Source organism: Aethalodelphis obliquidens, unplaced genomic scaffold (genome assembly GCF_003676395.1).
Source record: "Aethalodelphis obliquidens isolate GAN/ISIS:26980383/991018 unplaced genomic scaffold, ASM367639v1 scaffold90, whole genome shotgun sequence".
NCBI lineage: Eukaryota > Metazoa > Chordata > Mammalia > Artiodactyla > Delphinidae > Aethalodelphis > Aethalodelphis obliquidens.
In genome coordinates, this window is record NW_020838034.1 from 291,370 (window position 1) to 309,360 (window position 17,991).

Sequence of the window (17,991 nt, forward strand, 5' to 3'; positions counted from 1 at the left end):
CCTAAACCCCATCCCTGCCTAAGTTCCACCCCTGCCTAAACTCTGCCCCCATAGCCAAGGCTTTTTTTTTTTTTTTTCCGTTTTTCCTCTTTCAGATTGGGGCTCTGTTTTACCTTGTTGATTCATTGTTGTTAATTCGTTTATATTTTTATTTGTCCTAATAAATCTTTTATTTTTCTAATTTTATTTTATTCCTTATACTTTGTTATTGTTCTGCTCATTTTGGCTTGTTCCCACCCCCCCTTTTTTTTTCTTTATTCTGTTGTGGTTTTATTTTTACCTTGTTGCAGTTGTTTCAATTATATTTTTATTTTTCCTAATATATTTTTTACCTATTTTTATTTTGTTTTTTATTCTTTGTTATTGTATTACTCCTTTTTTTTTTTTTCTTTTTTTTGCCATGCCACACAGCTTGCAGGATCTTGGTTCCCAGGCCAGAGGTTGGGCCCAAGCTCCTGTGGTGGGAGCTCTGAGTCCAAACCACTGGATTAACAGAGAACCTCAGATCCCAGGGAATATTAATCAAAGTGAGGCCTCCTGGAGGTCCTCATCTCAGCACCAAGACCCGGCTCTATCCAACTGCCTACAAACTCCAGTGCTGGATACCTCAGGCCAAACAATGATTAAGACAGAAATACAGCCCCACCCATTAAAAAAAATGAAATGACAAAAAAGTATGTTACAGACAAAGGAGAAAGGTAAAAACCTACAAGAGCAAATAAATGAAGACAAAATAGGCAACCTACCTGAAAAAAATTCAGAGTAATGATAGTAAAGTTGATCCAAAATCTCGGAAATAGAATGGAGAATGTACAAGAAACATTCAACTAGGATCTAGAAAAACTAAGGAGCAAACAAACAATGATGAACAACACAATAACTGAAATTAAAAATACTCTAGAAGGAATCAATAGCAGGATAAGTGAGGCAGAAGAACAGATAAGTAAGCTGGAAGATAAAATAGTGGAAATAACTTCCAGGGAGCAGAATAAAGAAAAAAGAATGAAAAGAATTGAGGACAGAATCAGAGACCTCTGGGACAACATTAAATGCACCAACATTCGAATTATAGGGGTCCCAGAAGAAGACAAAAAGAAACGGTCTGAGAAAATATTTGAAGAGATTATAGATGAAAACTTCCCTAACATGGGAAAAGAAATAGTCAATCAACTCCAGGAAGCACAGAGAGTCCCATAGAGGATAAACCCAAAGAGAAACATGCCAAGACACATATTAATCAAACCATCAAAAATTAAATACAAAGAAAAAATATTAAAGCAGCAAGGGAAAAGCAACAAATAACATACAAGAAAATCCCCATAAGGTTAACAGCTGATCATTCAGCAGAAACTCTACAAGCCAGAAGGTAGTGGCAGGACATATTTAAAGTGATGAAAGGGAAAAACCTGCAACCAAGGTTACTCTACCCAACAAGGAGCACATTCAGCTCATTTCATGGAGAATTCAAAAGCTTTACAGACAAGCAAAAGCTACAAGAATTCAGCACCACCAAACCAGCTTTACAACAAATGCTAAAGGAACTTCTCTAAGCAGGAAACACAAGAGAAGAAAAAGACCCACAAAAACAAACACAAATCGTTTAAGAAAATCGTAATAAGAAGATACATATCAATAATCCCCTTGAATGTAAATGAATTAAAGGCTCCAACCAAAAGACAGAGACTGGCTGAATGGATACAAAAACAAGACCCTTATATATGCTGTCTACAAGAGGCCCACTTCAGACCTAGGGACACATATAGACTGAGAGTGAGGGGGTGGAAAAATATATTCCATGCAAATGGAAATCACAAGAAAGCTGGAGTAGCAACACTCATATCAGATAAAATAGACTTTAAAATAAAGACTGTTACAAGACACAAGGAAGGACATTATATAATGATCAAGGGATCGATCCAAGAAGAAAACATAACAATTTTAGATATTTATGCACCCAACATAGGATCACATCAATACATAAGGCAAATGTTAACAGCCATAAAAGGAGAAATCGACAGTAACACAATAATAGTGGGGGACTTTAACACCCCACTTTCACCAATAGACAGATCATTGAGACAGAAAATAAATAAGGAAACACAAGCTTTAAATGACACAATAGACCAGATAGACTTAATTGATATCTTTAGGACATTCCACCTGAAAGTGGAAGAATACACTTTCTTCTCAAGTGCACATGGAACGTTCTCTAGAATAGATCACATTTTGGGTCACAAATCAAATCTTGGAAAATTTAAGAATATTGAAATCGTATCAAGTATCCTTTCCAACCACAACATTATGAGATTAGAAATCAATTACAGGAAAAAAAAACAGTAAAAAACACAAATACATGGAGGCTAAACAGTGCACTGCTAAATAACCAAGAGATCACTGAAGAAAGCAAAGAGGAAATCAAAAAATACCTACAGACAAATGACAATGAAAACACGACAATCCAAAACCTATGGGATGCATCAAAAGCAGTTCTAAGAGGGAAGTTCATAACAATTCAAGCTCACCTCAAGAAACAAGAAAAATCTCAAATAAACAATCTAACCTTACACCTAAAGCAACTAGAAAAAGAAAAACAAAGAAAACGCAAGATTAGTATAAGGAAATGAATCATGAAGATCACAGCAGAAATAAATAAAATAGAAACAAGAAAACAATAGCAAAGATCAATAAAACTAAAAGCTGGTTTTCTGAGAAGATAAACAAAACTGAATAACCTTTAACCAGACTCATCAAGAAAAAAAGGGAGAGGATGCAAATCAATAAATTTAGAAATGAAAAAGGAGAGATTACAACTGACACCGCAGAAATACAAATGCTCATAAGAGACTACTACAAGCAACTATATGCCAATAAAATGGACAACCTGAAAGAAACGGACAAATTCTTGGAAAAGCACAACCTTCCAAGACTGAACCAGGAAGAAATAGAAAATATGAACAAACCAGTCACAAGTAATGAAATTTAAAATATTCAATATTTTGAAAAACAAATTTGATTTGATTAAAAATCTTCCAACAAACAAAAATCCAGGACCAGATGGCTTCACAGGTGAATTCTATCAAACATTTAGAGAAGAGTTAACACGTGTCCTTCTCAAACTCTTCCAAAATATAGCAGAGGGAGGAACACTCCCAAACTCATTCTATGAGGCCACCATCACCCTGATACCAAAACCAGACAAAGATGTCACAAAAGAAGAAAATTATAGACCAATATCACTAATGAACATAGACACAAAAATCCTCAACAAAATACTAGCAAACAGAATCCAACAACACATTAAAAGGATCATACACCATGATCAAGTGGGATTTATCTCAGGGATGCAAGGATTCTTCAATATACACAAAACAATCAATATGATACACCATATTAACAAATTAAAGAATAAAAACCATATGATCATCTCAATAGATACACAAAAAGCTTTTGACAAAATTCAACACCCACTGATAATAAAAACCCTCCAGAAAGTGGGCACAGAGCGAACCTACCTCAACATAATAAAAGCCATATATGACAAACTCACAGCAAAAATCATTCTCAATGGTGAAAACTGAAAGCATTTCCTCTAAGATCAGGAACAAGACAAGGATGTCTACTCTCACCACTATTATTCAACATAGTTTTGGAAGTCTTAGCCACAGCAATCAGAGAAGAAAAAGAAATAAAGGAATACAAATTGGAAAAGAAGAAGTAAAACTGTCACTGTTTGCAGATAACATGATACTGTACAGAGAAAATCCTAAAGATGCCACCAGAAAACTACCAGAACTAATCAATGAATTTGGTAAAGTTACAAGATACAAAATTAATGCACAGAAATCTCTTGCATACTTATGCACTAACAGCAAAAGATCAGAAAGAGAAATTAAGAAACAATTCCATTTACCATCACAACAAAAAGAATACCTAGGAATAAACCCTACCTAAGGAGGCAAAAGACTTTTACTCACAAAACTATAAAACACGGATGAAAGAAATCAAAATTAACATAAACAGATGGAGAGGTATACCATGTTCTTGGATTAGAAGAAACAATATTGTGAAAATGACTTTACTACCTAAAGCAATCTACAGGTTCAATGCAATCCCTATCAAATTACCGATGGCATTTTTCACAGAACTAGAAAAAGAAATTTTACAATTTGTATGGAAACACAAAAGACCCCAAATAGCCAAAGCAATCTTGAGAAAGGAAAACGGAGCTGGAGGAATCAGGCTCCCTGACTTCAGACTATACTACAAAGCTACAGTAATCAAGACAGTATGGTACTGGCACAAAAACAGAAAGATAGATCAATGGAACAAGATAGAAAACCCAGAGATAAACCCATGCACATAGGGTCACCTTATCTTTGATAAAGGAGGCAAGAATATACAATGGAAAAAAAACAGCCTCTTCAATAAGTGGTGCTGAGAAAAATGGACAACTACTTGTAAAAGAATGAAATTAGAACACACCCTAACACCATACACAAAAATAAACTCAAAATGGATTAGTGACCTAAATGTAAGGCCAGACACTATCCAGCTCTTAGAGGAAAACATAGGCAGAACACTCTATGACATAAATCACAGCAAGATCCTTTTTGACCCACCCACCTCCTAGTGTAAGGGAAATAAAAACAAAAATAAACAAATGGGACCTAATGAAATTTAAAAGCTTTTGCATAACAAAGGAAACCATAAACAAGACCAAAAGACAACCCTCAGAATGGGAGGAAATATTTGCAAGTGAAGCACCTGACAAAGGATTAATCTCCAAAATATACAAGCAACTCATGCAGCTTAATATCACAAAAACAATAAACCCAGTGCAAAAATGGGCAGAAGACCTAAATAGACATTTCTCCATAGTAGACATACAGATGGCCAACAAATGCATGAAAAGACACTCAACATCACTGATCATTAGAGAAATGCACATCAAAACTACAATAAGGTATCACCTCACACTGGTCAAGATGGCCATCATCAAAAAATCTACAAATAATAAATGCTGGAGAGGGTGTGGAGAAACGGGAACCCTACTTCACCATTGGTGGGAATGTAAATTGATACAGCCAATATGGAGAACAGTATGGAGGTTCCTTAAAAAACTAAAAAGACAACTAACTACCATATGACCCAGAAATGCCACTACTGGGCATAAACCCTGAGAAAACGATAATTGAGAAAGAGGCATGTGGAGACTCACTTGAAAGATGGCGGAAGAGTAAGACGCAGAGATCACCTTCCTCACCACAGATACACCAGAAATACACCTACACGTGAACAACTCCTACAGAACACCTAATGAACGCTGGCAGAAGACCTCAGACCTCCCAAAAGGCAAGAAAGTCCCCACGTACCTGGGTGCGGCAAAAGAAAAAAGAATAAACAGAGACAAAAGGATAAGAATAAACAGAGACACCAGTGGGAGGGAGCTATGAAGGAGGAAAGGTTTCCACGCACTAGGAAGCCCCTTCGCGGGCGGAGACTGCGGGTGGCGGAGGGGGAAGCTTCGAAGCCACGGAGGAGAGCGCAGCAACAGGGGTGCGGGGGCAAAGCGGACAGATTCCCGCACAGGGATTGGTGCAGACCAGCACTCACCAGCCCGAGAGACTTGTCTGCTCACCCGCCGGGGCGGGCGGGGCTGGGAGCTGAGGCTCGGGCTTCGGTCCGAGTGCCGGGAGAGGACTGGGGCTGGCGGTGTGAACACAGCCTGCAGGGGGTTAGTGCACCATGGCTAGGTGGGAGGGAGTCCAGGGGAAAAGTCTGCAGCTGCCAAAGAGGCAAGAGACTTTTTCTTCCCTCTTTGTTTCCTGGTGCGGGAGGACAGGGGATTAAGAGCACTGCTTAAACTGATTCATTTTGTTGTAAAGCAGAAACTAACACACCATTGTAAAGCAATTATACTCCAATAAAGATGTTAAAAAAAAAAAAAAGGAGCTCCAGACACGGGCGTAGGCCGCGTCTAACAGCACAGACCCCGGAGACGGGCATGAGACACTAAGGCTGCTGCTGCCGCCACCAAGAACCCTGTGTGTGAGCACAGGTCACTATCCACACCCCCCTTCCGGGGAGCCTGTGTAGCCCGCCACTGCCAAGGTCCCGAAATGCAGGGACAACTTCCACGGGAGAACGCACGGCGCGCCTCAGGCTGGTGTAACTTCCCGCTTGCCTCTGCCGCGGCAGTCTCGCCCCGTATCGTCCCCCTCCCTCCCCCTGGCCTGAGTGAGCCAGAGCCCCCAAATCAGCGGCTCCTTTAACCCCGTCCTGTCTGAGCGAAGAACTAACGCCCTCCGGCGACCTACACACAGAGGCGGGGTCAAATCCAAAGCTGAGCCCCGGGAGCTGTGAGAACAAAGAGAAAGGGAAATATCTCCCAGCAGCCTCAGAGGAGGTGGATTAAAGCTCCACAATCAACTTGATGTACCCTGCATCTGTGGAATACCTGAATAGGCAACGAATCATCCCAAATTGAGGAGGTGGACTTTGAGAGCAAGATTTATGATTTTTTCCCCTTTTCCCCTTTTTGTGAGTGGCTCTGTATATGCTTCTGTGTGAGATTTTGTCTGTATAGCCTTGCTTTCACCATTTGTCCAAGGGTTCTATCCGTCCATTTTTTGTTTGTTTTGTTTTGTTTTTACTTTTTTTAAAAATTTATTCTTAATAATTATTTTTTATTTTAATAACTTTATTATATTTTATTTTTATTTTATTCTTTTTATCCTCTTTCTTTCTTTCTTTCTAATTTTTCTCCCTTTTATTCTGAGTCATGGGGATGAAAGGCCCTTGATGCTGCAGCCAGGAGTCAGTGCTGTGCCTCTGAGGTGGGAGAGCCAACTTCAGAACACTGATCCACAAGAGACCTCCCAGCTCCACGTAATATCAAATGGCAAAAATCTCCCAGAGATCTCCATCTCAACACCAAGACCCAGCTTTACTCAACGACCAGCAAGCGACAGTGCTGGACACACTATGCCAAACAACTAGCAAGACAAGAACACAACCCCACCCATTAGCAGAGGGGCTGCCTAAAATCATAATAAGGCCACAAACACCCCAAAACACACCACCAGATGTGGACCTGCACACCACAAAGACAAGATCCAGCCTCATCCACTGGAACACAGGCACTAGTCCCCTCCACCAGGAAGCCTACACAACCCACTGAACCAAATTTAGCCACTGGGGACAGACACCAAGAACAACGGGAACTACAAACCCACAGCCTGCAAAAAGGAGACCACAAACACAGTAAGATAAGCAAAATGAGAAGACAGAAAAACACACCGCAGATGAAGAAGCAAGATAAAAACCCACCAGACCTAACAAATGAAGAGGAAATAGGCAGTCCACCCGAAAAAGAATTCAGAATAATGATAGTAAAGATGATCCAAAATCTTGGAAACAGAGTAGACAAAATGCAAGAAACATTTAACAGGGACCTAGAAGAACTGAAGATGAAACAAGCAAAGATGAACAACAAAATAAATGAAATTTAAAATACTTTAAAAGGGATCAATAGCAGAATAACTGAAGCAGAAGAACGGATAAGTGACCTGGAAGATAAAATAGTGGAAATAACTACTGCAGAGAAGAATAAAGAAAAAAGAATGAAAAGAACTGAGGACAGTCTCAGAGACCTCTGGGACAACATTAAATGCACCAACATTCGAATTATAGGGGTTCCAGAAGAAGAAGAGAAAAAGAAACGACTGAGAAAATATTTGAAGAGGTTATAGTTGAAAACTTCCCTAATACGTGAAAGGAAATAGTTAATCAAGTCCAGGAAGCCCAGAGAGCCCCATACAGGATAAATCCAAGGACAAACATGCCAAGACACAAACTCATCAAACTGTCAGAAATTAAATACAAAGAAAACATATTAAAAGCAGCAAGGGAAAAATAACAAATAACACACAAGGGAATTCCCATAAGGTTAACAGCTAATCTTTCAGCAGAAACTCTGCAAGCCAGAAGGGAGTGGCAGGACATATTTAAAGTGATGAAGGAGAAAAACCTACAACCAAGATTACTCTACTCAGCAAGCATCTCATTCAGATTTGATGGAGAAATTATAACCTTTAAAGAAAAGCAAAAGCTGAGAGAGTTCAGCACCACCAAACCAGCTTTACAACAAATGCTAGAGGATCTTCTCTAGGCAAGAAACACAAGAGAAGGAAAAAACCTACAATAACAAACACAAAACAATTAAGAAAATGGGAACAGAAACATACATATCAATAATTACCTTAAATGTAAATGGATTAAATGCTCCCACCAAAAGACACAGATTGGCTGAATGGATACAAAAGCAAGACCCATATATATGCTGTCTACAAGAGACCAACTTCAGACCTAGAGACACATACAGACTGAAAGTGAGGGGATGCAAAAAGATATTCCATGCAAATAGAAACCAAAAGAAAGCTGGAGTAGCAATTCTCATATCAGACAAAATAGACTTTAAAATAAAGACTATCACAAGAGACAAGGACACTACATAATGATCAAGGGATCAATCCAAGAAGAAGATATAACAATTGTAAATATTTATGCACCCAACATAGGAGCACCTCAATACATAAGGCAAATACTAACAGCCATAAAAGGGGAAATCGACGGTAACACATTCATACTAGGGGACGTTAACACCCCACTTTCACCAATGCACAGATCATCCAAAATTAAAATAAATAAGGAAACACAAGCTTTAAATGATACATTAAACAAGATGTACTTAATTGATATTTATAGGACATTCCATCAAAAAACAACAGAATACACATTTTTCTCAAGTGCTCATGGAAGATTCTCCAGGATAGATCATATCTTGGGTCCCAAATAAAGCCTTGGTAAAATTAAGAAAATTGAAATTGTATCAAGTATCTTTTCTGACCACAATGCTATGAGACTAGATATCAATTACAGGAAAAGATCTGTAAAAAATACAAGCATATACACATGGAGACTAAACATATACTACTTAATAATGAAGAGATCACTGAAGAAATCAAAGAGGAAATTAAAAATACCTAGAAACAACTGAAAATGGAGACACGATAACCCAAAACCTATGGGATGCAGCAAAAGCAGTTTTAAGAGTGAAGTTTATAGCAATACATTCCTACCTTAAGAAACAGGAAACATCTCAAATAAACAACCTAACTTTGCACCTAATGCAATTAGAGAAAGAAGAACAGAAAAACACCAAATTATCAGAAGGAAAGAAAGTGTAAAGATCAGATCGGAAATAAATGAAAAAGAAATGAAGGAAACGATAGCAAAGATCAATAAAACTAAAAGCTTGTTCTTTGAGAAGATAAACAAAATTGGTAAACCATTAGCCAGACTCATCAGGAAAAAAAGGGACAAGACTCAAATCAATAGAATTAGAAATGAAAAAGGAGAAGGAACAACTGACACTGCAGAAATACAAAAGATCATGAGAGATTACTACAAGCAACTCTATGCCAATAAAATGGACAACCTTGGAAGAAATGGACAAATTCTTACAAATGTACAACCTGCCAAGACTGAATCAGGAAGAAATAGAAAATATGAACAGACCAATCACAAGCACTGAAATTGAAACTGTGATTAAAAATCTTCCAACAAACAAAAGCCCAGGACCAGATGGCTTCACAGGCGAATTCTATCAAACATTTAGAGAAGAGCTAACACCTATCCTTCTCAAACTCTTCCAAAATACAGCAGAGGGAGGAACACTCCCAAACTCATTCCACGAGGCCACCATCACCCTGATACCAAAACTAGACAAGGATGTGACAAAGAAAGAAAACTACAGGCCAATATCACTGATGAACATACATGCAAAAATCCTCAACAAAATACTAGCAAACAGAATCCAACGGCACATTAAGAGGATCACACACCATGATCAAGTGGGGTTTATTCGAAGAATGAAAGGATTCTTCAATATATGCAAATCAATCAATGTGATACACCATATGAACAAACTGAAGGAGAAAAACCATATGATCATCTCAATAGATGCAGAGAAAGCTTTCGACAAAATTCAACACCGATTTATGATAAAAACTCTGCAGAAAGTAGGCATAGAGGGAACTTTCCTCAACATAATAAAGGCCATATATGACAAACCCACAGCCAACATCGTCCTCAATGGTGAAAAACTGTAAGCATTTCCATTCAGATCAGGAACAAGACAAGGTTGCCCACAGTCACTACTCTTTATTCAACATAGTTTTGGAAGTTTTAGCCACATCTATCAGAGAAGAAAAGGAAATAAAAGGAATCCAAATTGGAAAAGAAAAAGTAAAGCTGACACTGTTTGCAGATGACATGATACTGTACATAGAGAATCCTAAAGCTGCTACCAGAAAACTACTAGAGCTAACCAATGAAGTTGATAAAGTAGCAGGATACAAAATTAATGCACAGAGATCTGTGGCATTCCTATACACTAATGATGAAAAATCTGAAAGTGAAATCAAGAAAACACTCCCATTTACCATTGCATCAAAAAGAATAAAATATCTAGGAATAAACCTACCTAAGGAGACAAAAGACCTGTAGGCAGAAAATTATAAGACACTGATGAAAGAAATTAAAGATGATACAAATAGATGGAGAGATATACCATGTTCTTGGATTGGAAGAATCAACATTGTGAAAATGACTCTACAACCTAAAGCAATCTACAGATTCAATGCAATCCCTATCAAACTACCACTGGCATTTTTCACAGAACTAGAACACAAAATTTCACAATTTGTATGGAAACACAAAAGACCCTGAATAGTCACAGCAATCTTGAGAAAGAAAAACGGAGCTGGAGGAATCAGGCTCCCTGACTTCTGACTATGCTACAAAGCTACAGTAATGAAGACAGTATGGTACTGGCAGAAAAACAGAAAGATAGATCAATGGAACAGGATCGAAAGCCCAGAGATAAACCCACGCACATATGGTCACCTTATCTTTGATAAAGGAGGCAGGAACGTACAGTGGAGAAAGGACAGCCTCTTCAATAAGTGGTGCTGGGAAAACTGGACAGGTACATGTAAAAGTATGAAATTAGAACAGTCCCAAACGTCATACATAAAAATAAGTTCAAATGTATTAAAGACCTAAATGTAAGGCCAGAAACTATCAAACTCTTAGAGGAAAACATAGGCAGAACACTCTATGACATAAATCACAGAAAGATCCTTTTTGACCCACCTCCTACAGAAATGAAAATAAAAACAAAAATAAACAAATGGGACCTAATGAAACTTCAAAGCTTTTGCACAGCAAAGGAAACTATAAACAAGACCAAAAGACAACCCTCAGAATGGAAGAAAATATTTGCAAATGAAGCAACTGACAAAGGATTAATCTCCAAAATTTACAAGCAGCACATGCAGCTCAATAACAAAAAATCAAACAACCCAATCCAAAAATGGGCGGAAGACCTAAATAAACATTTCTCCAAAGAAGATATACAGACTGCCAACAAAAACATGAAAGAATGCTCAACATCATTAATCATTTGAAAAATGCAAATCAAAACTGCAATGAGATATCATCTCACACCGGTCAGAATATCCATCATCAAAAAATCTAGAAACAGTAAATGCTGGAGAGGATGTGGAGAAATGGGAACACTCTTGCACTGCTGGTGGGAAAGTGAATTGGTACAGCCACTATGGAGAACAGTATGGAAGTTCCTTAATAAACTACAAATGGGACTACCATATGACCCAGCAATCCCACTACTGGGCATATACCCTGAGAAAACCATAATTCAAAAAGAGTCATGTACCAAGATGTTCATTGCAGCTCTATTTACAATAGCCAGGAGATGGAAACCACCTAAATGTCCATCATTGGATGAATGGATAAAGAAGATATGGCACATATATACAATGGAATATTACTCAGCCATAGAAAGAAACGAAATTGAGTTATTTGTCGTGAGGTGGATGGACCTAGAGTCTGTCATACAGAGTGAAGTAAATCAGAAAGAGAAAGACAAATACCATATGCTAACGCATACATAGGGAATCTAAGAAAAAAGAATGTCATGAAGAATCTAGGGGTAAGACAGGATTAAAGACACAGACCTACTAGAGAATGGACTTGAGGATATGGGGAGGGGGTAGGGTAAGCTGTGACAAAGTGAGAGAGTGGCATCGAGATATATACACTACCAAACGTAAAATAGATAGCTAGTGGGAAGCAGCCGCATAGCACAGGGAGATCAGCTCGGTGCTTTGTGACCACCTAGAGGGGTCGGATAGGGAGGGTGGGAGGGAGGGAGACGCAAGAGGGAAGAGATATGGGCACATATGTATATATATAACTGATTCACTTTGGTATAAAGCAGAAACTAACACACTATTGTAAAGCAATTATACTCCAATAAAGATGTAAAAAAAAAAAAAAGAGAGACATGTGGACTTCCCTGGTGGTACAGTGGTTAAGAATCCGCCTGCCAATGCAGGGGACACAGGTTTGAGCCCTGGTCCAGGAAGATCCCACGTGCCACGGAGCAACTAAGCCCACGCGCCACAACTACTGAGCCTGCACTCTAGAACCCACGTGCCACACTACTGAGCCCACATGCCACAACTACTGAAGCCCGCGTGCCTAGAGCCCATGCTCCATAACAAGAGAAGCCACTGCAATGAGAAGCCTGCGCACCACAACGAAGAGTAGCCCCCGCTTGCTGCAACTAGAGAAAGCCCGTGTGCAGCAATGAAGATCAATGCAGCCAAAAATAAATAAATAAAAATAAAGTTTTTTTAAAAAAACAGCTTTAAAAAAAAAAGAGAGAGAGAGACATGTACCACAATGTTCATTGCAGCACTATTTACAATAGCCAGGACATGGAAGCAACCTAAATGTCCATTAACAGATGATTGGATAAAGAAGATGTGGTACATATGTACAATGGAGTATTATTCAGCCATAAAAGGGAACGAAATTGAGTTATTTGTAGTGCGGTGGATGGACCTAGAATCTGTCATACATTGCGAAGTAAGTCAGAAAAAGAAAAACAAATACTGTATGCTAACGCATATATATGGAATTTTAAAAAGTGATACTGATGAACCTAGTGGCCGGGCAGGAATAAAGACAGACGCAGAGGTAGAGAACAGACTTGAGGGCATGCGGGGGAAGGGGAAGCTGGGATGAAGTGAAAGAGTAACACTGACATATATACACCACCAAATATAAAATGGATGGCTAGTGGGAAGGTGCTACATAGCACAGGGAGATCAGCTTCGTGCTCTGTGATGACCTAGAGAGATGGGATAGGGATGGTGGGAGGGAGGCTCAAAAGAGGGAGGGGATATGGGGATATATGTATACATATAGCTGATTCACATTGTTGTACTGCAGAAACCAGCACAACATTGTAAAGCATTTATACTCCAATAAAGATGGGGGGGGGGGAGAAAGAAAATATGACACAAATGAACCTACCTACAAAACAGAAACAGACTCACAGACAGAGAGAACAGACTTGTGGGGTTATCAAGGAGGAGGAGAGTGGGGGAGGGATGGACTGGAAGTTTGTGATTAGCAGATACAAACTATTACACAAAGAAGGAATAAACAACAAGGTCCCACTGTATAGCACAGGGAACTATACTCAATATCGTGAGATAAACCATAGTGAAAAAGAGTATAAAAAAGAATGTATATATATATATCTATACGTGAATCAGTTTATTGTACAGCAGAAATTAACACGACATTTTAAATCAACTCTACCTCAATTAAAATTTTTAAAAATTTAAATAAAATAAAAAGTCTTTTAATAAAAAAAGAATAATTTGTTACTACAAAAAAAATCAGTAATTTTAAATAAGGCAAGTACTTCCCCTTAGGAGAAAAAAAAAGGAATGATTTCTTAGCTTCTCTACCTCAGACTAAATTTCTTAAGACACTGAGACTCTTCCTGGAAGAAAGCTGGCCCACAGTGCTTGGATCAGAGGGTTCTGGGAATGAGGCCACCCCAAGGCTCTGACCCAACCCCAGGGCAGTTGGTGGAGGCAGTCAGGTACAAAGAGGGAGTGTGGTTGATGGGAGTTGACATTACAGCCTCAGGGAAGCATCATTCCAGACAGGACTGGGAACCTGGCTGAAAATTTTAAGAGAAAAGGAGACATGAAGGAGGTCATGAAACCCCTCAAGATCCATATGGGCTTCACATAGAGAAAGCCTCTGCCACTGTGGTGGAGAAGCAGAGGCCACACAATGTGCACTTGCATCTGTGATGAATTATGTGGCCCCAGCGGGATTTCCTAGAAACCTGGGAAGGCGACTGATGTTGCTAGGTCCTGTGCTCCAGAAGCTGCTGGAGAAAGCGCCAGGGCCCAAGGGTGCACCAGGCAGACTCGACCAGGTTGAGTCATGGGGATGGGGGCCACCCATCACAAAGGTCTCTGTGCTGAGCGCCTCCAGCCTGACTGGTGTCCCTGAGGCTAGTTCCAGAAGGTGGTGGAGGGGAGTAGGCTGTGATCCATAGCAAGAGGAAAAAGAGAGACAGACACATCTCATTTGAGAAAGCAGCTTAGGGCCCCATACAGGCCAAGGCACATGGCTGGGACTTTTGAGTTCCACTCATGGCAACAGTCAATGTGAATTTCTAAAGCTCTGAAGGTCTGAGAAGGGGCTATTTCTGAGACAACCTCTAAAGGCCTTGAAAAAAATGAAAATGGCCATCCTCTCACCTACCTGTGGGAAAGATGCCCATTTTCTGCTGACCTAACCCCACTCGGTGAATCTGTCTATAGCATTCCAGAGGCTAAGGTAACGTACACAGGAGATAGCTCCTGAGGAGCTCCCCACCCCACAGGATTCAGCTCAGTTAATACGAGGGCCTCTTCCTTCCCCCGGGGAAGAAACATTAGAAGAAGGTGGTAAAAACTCAGGTCAGGGAAAGGTGGCCATCCAAAAGAAAGTCAGTAGAGATCTCTGCTCCCCCAGCTGCACCCCACCACAGAGAACAGGAGAGGAAGGAGAGAGGGTTTCCTTGGCAGGGAGCGAGAGCCGCCCCTTCCCAGCCTGGGGAGCCCCAGAACTGGAGAAGTCCACCACCCTGCAGGTGAGAATGGCATGAGTGATTGATCAGCCACTAGTGTCCAAATCCAGGTGGATTAAAGCCTGAAACAGGAGCTGTTTACCTGTTTTCAGAATAGGGAATGCAGAGAGCTATCTTGAAGCAGTTCTGTTTTGCTCTGCGGGGCAGTGGTATTGAGTTGGCTGCCCTCTGACCCCCGGTATGCAGTTAGTCAGCATCACTGCTGGCTGATCTGGGGAAGAGAAATCTCCTGGAGATGTGAGGCAGGAGAAATGTATTGGCCCCATCCAGATCCATAGGCAGGAAAAGTTTCCTGAAGTCAAATTACCATGAGGAAAAGGGGAGACCATGCCAATGACAAAGGAGACCCAGGGATAATAAGAGTGATGGAAATTCTTCCAAGCCCAGCCTTCCTGTGTGCTTTGGGTGACAATGCCTGGGCATCAAAGTAGGAAGTAAAAAGAACAGAACTTGTTTCCCAGCGCAGAGCACCACAGAGTCTGGCCTTTATAGAGGGCATCCCAACAGCTTTCTAGAGAAGCATCATCTACAGCATTGTGCAGACTGTCCTTCAAAATCAGCTCCTATAGCAAATAGAAGGAACCACAAAAGAGACTGCTGCTGTTCATGAGAGCAGAATTGATCCCCACACCCTCACTGGCCTGAGTGAGCCCTAGCCTCAAGAAGGAGATACCAGGCTTCCTCTTAATAGGGGATGTGGAAACCTGAACAGCTAACTGGGAAAATAAAAAACATGTGACCGTAATTGATCAAATCATACCTATTGCATTTGGGCGTTCCTTGGAAGACTCCCGTCTGCCTCGTGGATCAATTGATTTCCCTGGAATTGGAGCCAGCTGCTTTATGAGACAGTAGCTATAACTGTGTTGAAAGTTTGGTTTATGGGGACGGATGTGATGTTGACTATCAAATGTCAGTGCTGGGATGGGCTAAGTTTGAAGGATTCCTACAGGATACCCTTGGACAGTACAGAGTGGTTGGCAGAATATTCTGGAGTAAAAAGAAGGCAAATAAATAAAGCATTTTTTGACATTAGTGAAAAGGTAATTCTCTGTGAGACCCAGAATAGATAATAGAAAAGGAGTGCATCAGAAATGACTTTTTGAAGTCCCTACCTCAGGCTGTAAATTTCCAAATTTCTGAACTGTTTCCTAGAGGAAGGGACTCTTAGTATCTGATGTCTCCAGAGTGCTACAGTATGGCACCCTCTATTCTGCTCCAAGCCTGGGTGTTCCAGATGCAGGCTGTGGAAAGACCATTCATCCTACAGAGGGAACTAAGAAACACCAAGTCAGTAATGTTACCAATAATGTTTTCCGGTAATGACATTAATAGCCTCAGGGGAAGAATTAACTTCAACTTGGATGGACACATTCCTGAAAAAATAGTAGCAGTTATCTAGAAGAAGAAATAAGGGAGGCAATGAAATGCAGAAACAAGAGTGCCCTGCAGGGTATTAGTTTACTTCACATGGTCAATGCCTCCAGATCTCCCATTACTTCACATTTAGTTTTCCTTGTCTTATAACACTGGCTAGGGCCTCCAATACAAATATTAAATAGAAGTGGTAATGGAGTCATCCTTGTGTTTTTCCTGTCATTAAAGATGAATGTCTGTGGAAGCAACCTAAATGTCCATCAACAGTTGAATGGATAAAGAAGATGTGGGGTGGAGGAGCTTCAACATGGCGGAAGAGTAAGATGCGGAGATCACCTACCTCCCCACAAATACATCAGAAATACGTCTGCATGTGGAACAACTCCTACAGAACACCTACTAAACACTGGCAGAAGACCTCAGACCTCCCAAAAGGCAAGAAACTCCCCCACGTACCTGGGTAGAGCAAAAAAAGAAAAAGAAAAAAAAAGAGACAAAAGAATAGGGACAGGACCTGCACCAGTGGGAGGGAGCTGTGAAGGAGGAAAGGTTTCCACACACTAGGAAGCCCCTTCGTGGGCAGTGACTGCGGGTGGCAGAGGGGGAAAGCTTCAGAGCCGCGGAGGAGAGCACAGCAACAGGGGTGCGGAGGGCAAAGTGGAGAGATTCCCGCACAGAAGATCAATGCTGACCAGCTCTCACCAGCCCGAGAGGCTTGTCTGCTCACCCGCCTGGGCGGGTAGGGCTGGGAGCTGAGACTCGGGCTTCGGTCGGAGCGCAGGGAGAGGACTGGGGTTGGCGGTGTGAACACAGCCTGAAGGGGGCTAGTGTGCCACAGCTAGCCAGGAGGGAGTCCGGGAAAAGTCTGGAGCTGCCAAAGAGGCAAGAGACTTTTTCTTCCCTCTTTGTTTCCTGGTGCGCGAGGAGAGGGGTTTAGAGCGCTGCTTAAAGGAACTCCAGAGATGGGCGCGAGCCGCGGCTAACAGCACAGACCCCAGAGACGGGCATGGACGCTAAGGCTGCTGCTACAGCCACTAAGAAGCCTGTGTGCAAGCACAGGTCACTATCTGCACCGCCCCTCCCAGAAGCCTGTGCAGCCCGCCACTGCCAGGGTCCGGTGGTCCAGGGACAACTTCCCCGGGAGAACGCACGCACGGCGCTCCTCAGGCTGCTGCAACATCACGCCGGCCTCTGCCGCCCAAGCTCACATCACATCCGTACCCCTCCCGCCCCCCCGCCTGAGTGAGCCAGAGCCCCCAAATCACCTGTTCCTTTAACCCTGTCCTGTCTGAGCGAAGAACAGACGCCCTCAGGCGACCTACACGCAGAGGCGGGGCCAAATCCAAAACTGAGCCCCGGGAGCTGTGCGAACAAAGAAGAGAAAGAGAAATTTCTGCCAGCAGCCTCAGGAGCAACGAATTAAAAGTCCACAATCAACTTCATGTACTCTGCATCTGTGGAATACCTGAATAGACAACGAATCATCCCATATTGAGGAGGTGAACTTTGGGAACAACGATATA